General features: G+C 36.0%; 1 protein-coding gene across 2 annotated transcripts in view; it reads right to left on the reverse strand.

The window, feature by feature from the left end:
- Positions 1–9,574, reverse strand: part of Unc5c (unc-5 netrin receptor C) — a 328,599-nt gene that overhangs the window by 104,313 nt on the left and 214,712 nt on the right. The window lies entirely within an intron of this gene.

The raw sequence follows: 9,574 nt of genomic DNA on the forward strand, positions 1-9,574 counted from the left end.
ATACCCATCAATTTAGTCATTGTTCAGTGCTACTTTATCAAGTATCAGTTATATTAAAAGTATTTTATTAGGCCAATGTGGAATTCTAATTAATAAGTTAGTTGCCAACCTTAATGAACTATAGATATCCAATGATATATCTATATATATACATACATATACATACATATAGTAAAGCAGGCTTGTGTTAAAAATGGAACAATACCATCTTAATATATTTAATAATTATGCATGTATTAATGTACTTATTAATGATGTTGAATTCTGCAAACAAGTTGTAAAGAGATGAAAGTAAATGACAAAAATCTCAGTCTACTAAGAAGGATCACAAAAGAGTTACGTTGTTTACATTATGTGGTGAGAGGTACCCAACATTTAGGAAGCATCAATAAAGGGAATTATAAAATTAGCAATCAGAAAGACCACCAGACACTGGCCGGAGAGAGCAGATGTATGAAATGGATATAGAGACAGGAAAAGGGTCTCAAAGTGGGACTCTCAGAATGGCATTCCTGGCATTACTTGAAAACCTGTGGGAAATGCAAATTCTCAGACCTTACTCCAGATTCATTCATTAGAAATCATTCGGCAAGCGACCAGCCCATCTATGGGCCTTTAACAAGCCTGCCAAGTAATGGGAGTATGCTAAAGTGGAGAATTCTTGTACTCAATACTTAAGTATTTTGATTTCTTTCTGAAAGAATTGTATATCATTGAGGTATTTGACGCAGATGACTTAGGCAGAGGAGTATTGGATACGTGTGGGATAGACAATATCTATACACTTGTATACATGTGTTTAGAGCTTAATAAGCTACAAAGTATCAGGATGCTTAAAAATATTTTTATAATGGGTTTCAGAAAATGGTATGGCTTCTGGAGACCTTGAAAGGGGGATCCCAAATACCTAAGATGTATTCAAATAATTTTAGAGAAATTCATAGGTACCTTACTATAGAGGAATAAAGTTCTATCAAGAACTGATGGGGTTTGAGTCTTAGGCCCTGATCTCCTCATAACTGAATTGTACTAAAGCCCATGAAAGCATATCCAGGGAAGAACAAGGTCTTGAAGAGACAACTCCATTGTCAAACATTTATACTGTAACAATATTTTAAAGTTTGAAGATTATTAATCCTCTTATATTTATTTAATAGTCAGTTTAAAAAGGTAATTTCCAGTAAACAACATAGTCCAACCCTTCATCCAGCTGTGAAAAAAGACAGAAAGAATTGCACTCATAAATGTCTAACAAATACAACAATTTTCATAGCAAGAATCCTAAGCTAAAACATTTCTATTTCCTGGATATTCCTTGGGTCCAGTTTTCCACCCGGTGCAGTTTTCTCATTGATATTTAGACATCTTTGCTGTCAAAGAAAGCAAGAAAGTTTCCATTCTCAACACCCACCTGCCTTTTCTCCCTACCCTCTAATGTCTGGTGCTTTCACCTGCCTTCTTGCTCAAACATGCCCTGTTTACGTAGAAGTCCAGTTACTGGAAAGAAAACTCTTCCTTTAAAGTTGCTACAGGCAACCTACAGCCACCAAAGGGCTGGTAAACCTGCAGTGTGCATTCACTTCTCACTCTAATGACTCTTTCTAAAATGCAGAACAGCTACGGATATTGAAACCACATATAAATATGTATTTTTTTTTGTTCCGAGATAATAACCTCAGGTTTCATTCCCTTTCCATTTACTTGAAGTAATTACTGGCAACCTAATTAAATGATGGTGGAACTTCACTGGGTCCACTATATCCTTGAGACTGAACAGGTTTGTGAATGTTTCTACTAACCACAAATCCAAAGCCTTTTAAGAAGCCACAGACCAACTCTCCTGCTACTGGAGCTATTCACACCATGAATGTTCTGAATTATGTAGCCCAGGCTCCCTGTGGGCACTGGAATCCAACACACATAGAGGGCTGTCTTCAGATTTACAGATGCCCCATTGAGCAGCACATGAACTAATTACAATTGTGTACAGTTGCGTGGTCACGTGGCCCACACTGTTTACATTCCGCTATTTGGTCAATGGCAGAATAGGAAAGGAGTGCAGCATGGAGTATTTAAATATTTAGAGCTCAGAATCCCCTGGAATCCTCTGGATTATTAAGGCTCTCAGCTACATAGCTATGCACAGTTTTTTCATTGCTGTAGGTAATTTTATTTTGTGACATTTTGCTCATCAAGCAAGAGCCTAGTGATTTCAGTAAAAAGTAAGTAATCTCTTTTCTCCTTGAAAGACGGATTTCAGATCTTCTTGAAGTCCCAGGATGCAAGAAACAAGCCTTCTCGAAATCTGAAATACCATCTGCATTACTTCCAAGGAAGACTAGTTTGAAGAGCCTTGGGAACTTGAAATTGGTTTCAGGTTATTTAGCGGTTAGGGAGTGCTACAGAATTTATACAAATACAAATGAGTGGTTTCCATCACATCTGATAACATCAAAGATTTCCCATCACTTTCTTTAATAGTGGCATCTCAAAGATGCAGGCTGTTTGAAGTTTGCAGTCATTTGTGTCTATAATAGGTTTCATTGTTCTTTGGGAACCAGAGTGCAAGGAATTTATTAGCTTGTTATACCAAGAACTCTTACAATGAGTATGAATGAGCATTTGATAACAGGGAAGTTAAAATGGATATGAAAATCCAGATAGAAGTTCAAATCTCTGATTGCACCCTTGTGAAACTACATAAATAAAACAATGAACATGTATATTACTATAATTTTATCATACATATATGTATAATTGATTTTTAAACACCCATGGAGATCTAATATTTAGTCCTGTCAAATGACTATGCTTTAAAAGTTCACTAATGTCAGATATTTTGTTATGTTGTATAATTGAAAACACAGGTCAAACATCACCTAGCCTGAAGCTGTCAATTTATTATATGAAAGGTATTCTTTATAAATCAATTCTTAAAAGCTATACACCAAAGCACTACAATCATCCCAGAGACCTATGGGTGGATCTACACACAACACATTTTAATAAATGTAACCCAACACAATAATTGACTCAAAGGCAGAAGTCATATCATCTCATTAAATACATATAAGGCCTTCGAAAAAAAATTCAACACCCTTTCATGATAAAAGTCATGGACAGTCTAGGGATATATGGGACTTATATAAACATAATAAAGGTAATGTACAAAAATTACATAGCTAACATTATGTTAGATGGAGAAACATTCAAAGAATTTCCACTAAAATTGGGAAGAATATAAAGAATATTTTAAAAATACTCAATATCCATAACCAGAGAAATGAAATGTTCAAAATTTCATACTACTTTGTGGCAAAATTTTATTGTAACCAGGTAAAGATGTGTTTGCTGCAGAATATTACTTTAACAGTGTGAAGCTGTGTGACTTTTGTTTATGCTGCACTTTCTTAATTATGTAAAATGTGTTGTAGTTGTTTGACTTTGCCTGCCTAAGGCACATGATTTGTCTAATAGGAACCTGAATGGCCAATAGATAGTCAGGAGAGGATATCTGATGCTGGCAGGCAGAGAAAATACATAGAAGGAGAAATCTTGGAATGAAGGGAAGAATGAGAGAAGAAGGAGGGGAGAACAAGGTACCTGCCAAGGGAAAGAAGTCAGGTAGACACTATCCATTCAGACAGAGAGAAGCAGTGAAAATAAGATGAACAGAAGTAAGAAAGGTAATAAGCCAAGAGGCAACAGGTAGATAAAGAGAAACAGGTTAAATTAAGTTAATAGAGCTAACAAGAATGTGCCTAAACTAGGCTGAGCATTGAAAACTAATAATAAGTCTGTGTCATGATTTTGGGAGCTGAAACATCTGTTACATTACCTTAGCCAGAATGGCAAAGACAAAAAAAAATACAACAAATGTTGACACGAATGTGGGGAAAAGATAATTTATTCTATTGTATCAATGTTGATGCTGGTACAAGGCTGGTGCATCCACTATGCAAACCAGTGTGCAAGTGCCTCAAAAAGCTAGAGTAGATTCAACACAATACAATCCAGCTATATCATTTCATTTCGTTTCACTTTTCCAATGGACTCTATATCCTAGTAAAGGTATACTTTCTCATCTATCGTCATTGTTGCTCTATTCACAGTAGCCAGGAAACGGAAGCATCCTAGATAATTAACCTATCAAGTAATAAGTGGATAATAAATGTACTACAAAGGAATATTATGAGGCTATAAAAATAAAGTTATGGAATTCATAGGTAAATGGATAGAGCTAAAAGTAATCATTCTGAGCAAGATAAACTGGCTCTAGACCGATAAACACTCCTATGCGAATGCCAGACTTGAGTCTTTAGATATATGTGTTTGAACTGTGGTACCCTCAGAGGTTAGGAAATCAGTAATGGTCCATGAGGGAAATTCAAGGGAATGAGAGAATAGAATAAAAGGGGACAGGGAATAAGAGAACAGAAAGAATTCAGAGGGGTAGGTAATGAAACGACAGTATAGTCAGAGTATAGGGAGAGATAATGAACTCTTGAAATCTGTAAAAAAGTTTAAAATGGAGCTACCATATAAAAAGGAGACATAGATTACCATATACAAAGTCATGTACCGAGTATGGGTTACTTCCTTTTGAGTTGTTGGACAGTGGGGACCCACAGATCTCTCCCCAAAACTATTGCCATTGTTCTTGCCTATCCTCCAGAACTTGATGGTGGTACCCTATTACTGAAGACACCAGGTACCCTATTACTAAAGGCACTATGTACTTGAGTCATAAAACACAAAGAAATCAAGCCAGCACCAACATGGAGTGTCATCCCGATTGGCTATAAGGCTAGAAGTTTCTATACACAGTACTAGGGAAGAAAGTTAAACAGTAGTCTCACCCACCTATGACCTCCACTGTCAGAGGTCATGGGAGTACACAGCGATAACAACTAGGGTTCAGATGTCAACCCACTAGAGAAATGATTCTCTGATGGAAGAGAATCCCATTCAAGCAAGGTTTATGGGACCAGCGTCTCTGGAAACTAGTACTCCTGCCTGTATTTTCAGATGTACAAAAATAGCCATCATGTCTTCCTATACTTGCACTGCAGTGTGTAATCTCAGCTGATGTGAATATGTTATCTCATGGTGTCATTTCAGCCTTATGGGCACATATATCTCTCTGTGTTCAGGAGTATGACTTCTCATTAAACTTATAATTTTGACATATAGAAAATATACTAGGATATGCTAGACTTATTGTCCCATGAAGACCTGTAAGACACTTAAAAGCCTGCTTTGTTTATTTAATACTACACCTTCTTATATCAATACCCCAGGATCACATAGAAGGGCATGTAGAAAGATTGTAAAAGCTACAGGGAGTAGATATCTATAATGAAATGGTATTTGTTAGACATAGCGGCACCACTTCATATACGAACATGTAGAGATTATGAGTACATGTACAAGACTTGCAGCAGATTTAGTCAATAAATATTCAAGCATTGGTAGCGGAAGAGGTCTCACAAGGCCGCACCTTTAGCTGAAGAGCTATTGACAAGTGATGGGTGCCAGGGGAGGAAGAGAGAGTTTTGTTTTATTTTTAGGGACACAGTACTTGAGAGTCTAAAATTACTCTACTAGGCTGTCCTATATCCATTCATAAACAGGCAGCACTAAGTGGAAGTCAGTGAGTTTTTTTTTGTAAAGAGCACACTAAGTTTTCAGGGAAAGAAGATGTAGGAAGAAATTGCAGGGGAATGAAAAGGAGAAAAATTTGATGCAAACACATTATATACACACACATTGAATAATCAAATAAATGTCACTGATTAAATTTACACACTTGCATAATATGTTTTCTTAAATATTTTAGTTGTAATTGTGGTACATTCTGAGTGTTTCACTGAAGCCCATCCTAATCAAACAGTCTTTGGGGCTGTGTGTGCCTGTGCTATAGTTCTCATTTCTCATATATGACTTTATCTTTCCTATGGCAAAAAATGAGTTATGGGACATCATGTCCCACAGGCTTGCTAACTTAGACTTCTTTACAATTCCTTTAATGAGGAAAGAAGTGTAGATCTCTGCCACATTTCATTCCAGGACATTCACAGGGAGGACATGAGATGGTGGGAAACGCGCATAGTTGCAGGAAGTGGTGCTTTGTATCGCATTACAACACTTTATTGAATTAGTGCAGTCTCCTTCTTGGGCTCTCATTCAGATCCTAATCCCATTCGTCTTCACTAATTTGATCTGAAATATGAAACATGCCAGCTCTAAATATCTTAATGTAAATTAAATCACAGAACACCTTGTCATTCTTTAAAAGAATGTCATATGTTAAAAATTGATATTTGTTCTAACAACCTCTACCTCTCACTATAATAAAGAAAACATGACAACTTGAAAGACAGAAATTTATAGTCAAGATGCCAGTTTATATTAGACAGAGTTACCTAATAATCTTTAAACTATAGTAGGGTAGGAGTATATTATAAACACAGTTAACTATTTTGAGACTTTTTTGTTAATTTTAATATAATACTCAATTTATAAGTAGACTAATGTAAATAAAATTTTATACAATTGAGAATACACAGTAGTGTATCAGTTTTAATATGGCTGTTATTTTCTTATCTTTGAGATAAAGATGAATTTAAGAAATGAACAGCTTAAAAATTGAGTCATTAATAAACAGAAAATCTGAGCATATCAAAGATGAGTGATGAGACTGAATCAGTAATAAACTGTCTCCCACCAAAGAGAACACAGGAAATGGTGGTTTCATTACTAAATTATGCCAAACATTTAAAGAATGAAATATAGCGCTTTTCAAAATCTTCCCAAACTTAAAGAAAAAGAGAAGTCAATGACTTAGGTAAACAAATTAGGTACACAGTTACAAGTCTACTGTGAATTTACAGTAATAGAAAAAAACATAGCCCAGGCAAGAATACAGATACAAGAGCCAAAAGAAAAAAAAAAGACAGAAACTAACCATACCTTCACAGCCAAATTGAGTTTCAACAAAATGCCAAAAACAGTGGTCAATGAACAGTCTTCTTAATTATAGTAAAATTCTTAAATGAAAAAGTATTAAGAATAGGCATGTATGTCTCATAGTATATAGAAACCACATGCATATATTATCTCAGCATGAATTAAATACTTAAAACCATGGCTCTAACCTGTAGCACCACAGAAAGTGTACAGCACTGGTTAGGGTGATGGTATTGCTACAAAAACAGACACTCAGAAAAGAGCAAAAAAAGGAAACAAGTTTTCATCAAATGAAAACCTTTGTTATGAGAGCTTAATATCCCAAACATAGAACTCAACTGACTACCAAGAAAAAGTAATGTTATGGCTTATTTGTTTAACTATGCAAATATGTGTTGCATTTGTTTAACCAGGTAAAAATGTGTTGCATTTGTTTAATTATATAAAGATGTATTTCTGGTTTACCTTGCCTACCTAAGGTACCCAATTGATCTAATGAAATCTGAACTGGCAATAGAGAGGGAGACACAACTTCCAGGCAGAGAGTGTAAGTACAAGGAGGAATATAGGCTTGGGAGGGGGGAAACAAAACAAGATGACAGAGAGATTCCGGGGTACAGTCAGTCAGACATGGGGGAAGCAGGAAAGTAGGATATACACAATGAAAGAAATGTTAAAAGAGAGAAGGCAAAACACAGATGTAGAAAAACAGGTTAAGCTAAGTTAAGAGAGCTAGAGGTACATGCCTAAGCTAAGGCTAAGCATTCATAATTAATAATAATTCTCTGTGTGTTTATTTGGAAGCTGGTTGACAGCACAAAGAAAAATGCCAATTACAAAGTAACTTGGTTAAAAAGGACATATAAATAGACATTTCTCAAAAACAGATATAAAAGTACCAAATATTTCTGTCCCACCCAGTCCCACAGCCATTTATTTTCAAAGAAACACACAGAGGCCTACATTAACTATAAACTGATTGGCCTATTAGTTCAGGCTTTCTTATTAACTAATTTTTATACCTTATATTATCCCATATTTTTTCTGTGTTAGCCATGAAGCTTGGTACCTTTTATCAATGAGGCATTCTCATCTTGTGCCATCTGTGTCTGGGTGATTACTGCAGACTTAGCCTTTACTCTTCCCAGAATTCTCCTATTCTGTTTACCCTGCCTATACTTCCTGCTGGGCTACTGGTCAATCAACATTTTATTAAACAAGTACAAGAGATAAATTTTCACAGGGTACAAGATCATTGTCCCACAGCAGCCAAATATATGAAAAGAAACTCAACTGCATAAATGATGTTAAATGGAAAGCATATTAAAAACAAGAATTATCACTCATCAGGGTTAGAATTATTGTTTACAAAGAACAAAAGGTAAGTGTTGACAAGTGTGTTCAATAAATGAAGTTCTCGACTTCATTGGTAGGACTCTAAATTATAACAGCCTTTCTGAGAAACAGTGTGAATTTTTATCTAAAAATTAATAGCAGAACTAGAATTATCAATGTAATTCTCATGATATAACTATATATAACAACAGGCATTTCTTTGTTTCTCAACCTGTTCATGAATGCCCACACTGAAGGCATTAGTCATAAGCTCTGCCATTTAAAAGTCTGTAGGAGGAAATATGAGGAAAGATAATTAAAATTAAGTGCCATTTGCAGGGCAGTTTAAAAACCTAATGCAGTAGAAGCTGCCAAAAATATATACAAATATGAAAGTGATCTAAGTAAAATTAAGAAATAATGGGGGAGTCCAATCAACCATCTCAAATGAAACCTTTGTCATCAAATGAAACCTTCAGTGCAGATTGGATTATATCTAATTAAGTTGTTAGCCAAAAGGATCCCATGGGAATCCCCGAACAACCCAGGCTGTTGCTGAACCATAGGTTTCTCTCTACGAACTGAGAGCAAGGCCCCGTTGCTGAAGACAACACCTACAAAACTGATTCAATATGGCGAAGTTGAGAAGATGCTTATGTAGAGACTTCATCCTTACCTACTAGTGTCTTTGGTACATGATGTTACTTTGCATGCTATAGAAGAGAAAGGTAAACACCAACCCAGGCACAAACCCTTTGATCTACAATGATGTTTTGCCTTCAGAATATGCTAGTGCAATGGTGGCATAAACTTGGGAGAGTAACCAACCAATATCTGATTTGACTTCAGGCCAACTTCATGAGATGGAACTCATACCCCACATATTCCTGGTGAACAAGAACCACATATTGCTATTCTAAAACAAAACAAATGCAGCAATACAATGACTCCTGATGACATTTACTCATAGATGAGTGCCATCATCAGAGAAGCTTCCTCCTGTAGTAGATGGGAACAAATACAGAGACCCACAGCTAGATCTTGTTCAGAGAATGAGAGATCTTAGAACAGACCTAAATAAGAGGTCTATATCAAATCCATCTTCTCAGAGCTCAGGAAACTCTGTGGAAGAGGATGCAGAAAGAATGTAAGAGCTAGAGAGGATAGAGGATTCCAGGAAAGCAAAGCAAGGCCCTCTAGATCAACATGGTCAAATTCATAGACACAGAGACTGAGGCAGCATGAACAGGGCCTGCATGGGTCTGTATAT

This window comes from Alexandromys fortis, unplaced genomic scaffold (genome assembly GCF_014885135.2).
Source record: "Alexandromys fortis isolate MF-2015 unplaced genomic scaffold, M_Fortis_MF-2015_v1.1 scaffold_196, whole genome shotgun sequence".
NCBI classification, from domain to species: domain Eukaryota; kingdom Metazoa; phylum Chordata; class Mammalia; order Rodentia; family Cricetidae; genus Alexandromys; species Alexandromys fortis.